This window comes from Oxyura jamaicensis, chromosome 9, assembly GCF_011077185.1.
Source record: "Oxyura jamaicensis isolate SHBP4307 breed ruddy duck chromosome 9, BPBGC_Ojam_1.0, whole genome shotgun sequence".
Taxonomy (NCBI): Eukaryota; Metazoa; Chordata; class Aves; order Anseriformes; family Anatidae; genus Oxyura; species Oxyura jamaicensis.
The window spans coordinates 23,642,736-23,645,322 of NC_048901.1; positions in this window are offsets into that span (position 1 = coordinate 23,642,736).

The following is a 2,587-nucleotide window of genomic DNA, read 5'->3' on the forward strand; positions in this document are numbered from 1 at the left end:
GCGTTGTGTGCGGTGTGTCTTTTTGTACATATGCCCCAGTTTTCATGGAAAGGTGCTGAAGATTGTGTGAAGAATGTTGGGTTGCCGTTACGCTTTCCAAATCTTTGACCGTTTTATGCGTGCCAAGCGTAGCATAGTGCAGGGTGTTACATAGCCTTGGCAGAAATATTTTTTGGTGTAGATTACTACTTTGCCTAATTACATAGTAGGTAATCACGAAATAAGTTGTTTCTATTTAAAATCAATGCAACCATTTTACATCCTCTAAGGTATAGTGGCTTTTTTCTTTAAAGAAGCTGATGCATTGTAAGTAGAATTATTATTATTATTTACAAACTTCACACTAAACTGCCCATGAAGGATGTACTGGAGCAAATTGGTGTATTGTTAGAGTCCCTTGTTCTTGGGGTAAGATAAAAACAGATGTTTGGAACAATTTGTACATTTGAAACTGGGGGGAAAAAAAATCAACACTGGCAATGTCATAGAGCAGTGAATGCTTCCTCCTGGCACTTCATCAGATGCTACCTACTAAAATAGGTTACTTTAACCCAATGCTGTGCTACCCACAGCCAGACCTTTCTTACAGAGCGCTGTCATAGTGGTTTGCTTTTGTTTGAAAAAGCAGGAAATTGTCACCTGCTTCACAGCAGATCCTGGCCTCGTTCTTGTCGGTACACCGATCTATTGGAAGCTTCAAAATTCCCGCATCCACAAGGGGGCAGCGTACAGAGTTCTTCAGCAGCAAAACTGGAATGAAATTGTAATGCCTTTTTTCCCCAAAAAAGTTTCTGTGTGAGGTAATTAAATTCCTGGGGAAAGGGGAGTTGCATGGGATGTTTGGGATACATGCAAGGAATAACTTCACCTCAAAGTGCACTTTTAAGAGCCTGGTCAGGATGACAAAGACTTTAAAATAAAAAGTAAAGCAGAGTTACGTAAGGGTACAACTTGGTGTTGCTGTGGTACAAGTCCCAGATCAATTATCTGCTTACGTGCAATGTTGGAAACGTTTTAGCTTCTGACTTTACTGAGTGGTGGAAATGCTTCCTCTGCAAAAGGAACTCAGAAGGAACTTTTTCTTTTCTCAGGTATGCTTCTTAAGCTGTCCATTAGCAGAATGCTGCTCTGTGATAATTAGACTCTGTAATCGTGCAGTTAGTGATTTCTTAGTCACTGTTCAATTCTAATATAAATAACCAGACGTGCAGAGGTGAGGTTGTATGCTAATCTGCCTTGTAGATTTTGAAGTAGAAAACTGACTTTTAAGTTGAACTTAAGATAGTAGCGAGCTGGAGAGGACTGGACTTAGCTGACTTAGCCAGGAAGAAGAGTTCTTTGGAGGGAAGAATATTAAATTTAATCTGAACAAATAGCTCAAGAGAAGTTGACCTTGTTTGTTTCTCTCCCACTACTGGATGTGGAATAGCCCCTGGCTGTGTGAGGCATTTCAGCATAGGAGAGCCACTTACTGGACACATGAAGCTTGAGCAGAGAAATACCTCTCATCTTTCCTTTGTACAGCTGTGTCATCGGGTGGACCACAAGCCTTCCCAGTAAGTTATCTATTTCTCCTGTTTCAGTAGTGGAATGGGCTGGTCTCGCTATTTTACAATAACTCATGGGTTGTGTGTTAAGCTACCAAGCAATGTAAAAGGATGTCGAGCAAAATTAAATGGCAGCTGAGGTAACTCCGTCCTGAGCAGGAGACCCAGATCGCTTCTCTCTGACAAGCGAGCTGCTTTCACACAATTTCAAAACCCTCCTGAAAACAGTGAATGTGTCAGGAATAAAGAGGGGGCTGCCTTTTTCTAACTGACAGTGAAGAAATCTATATGCGTTTGTTAACAGCTCCTATCATACAGTTTATTGCATAGCTTACTGAATTGCTTCAGCTGCTTTAAAATTAAGAATGTCTTCCTATTAATACTTGCAGACTCTTTGCCACTTTTAACTATAAATGTTTCCTCAACTCTGCATGTCACCAAATTACTGGCAGGAATGCTGGTCACAATGCTGGAAACAATTACAGAAGTCATGCATCTGGATCAAATAGACTTTATGAAAGGAAACTTAGTAGCAGAAAATGTGTAAAGTTTACAAACTCTTAGTAGTAGCAAGTTTCAGCTACTGCCAGAGTGAACCTTGGAAGGCACTGGCTTCATTGAAAGAGTTAACATTGCTTCCATACCTACAGAATAGTGACTGGAAAATTAATTTCCATTAAAAAATTCCATTCTTAATTGTAAATCCTGTGAAATGTATTTGTTTTGCTTCTTTGCTGTGCTCCAAAGGTAAGAAGAACTCTACGTATGACAGTTTTAATAGTTTGAAGAAAATACCTTTGATAGACTTCTAAGTGTCTGTAAAACGATGTTAGTTACTATTACTAGAAAGTGAGAGATGTGGGAAGCTCGAAATGCAATCTGCTGGTAAATCCATTACAGAAGCTTTGCAATGTGATGGAAAAGCATGTGGTCTGGAGTCAGGTTTTGCATTGGCAATGCTAGATCACAGTAGAAAGAATGTCATTCTTTGGTAGCTTTTAACATCAAATGTCCCATCTTGAGAATTTTGATTTCTTTTA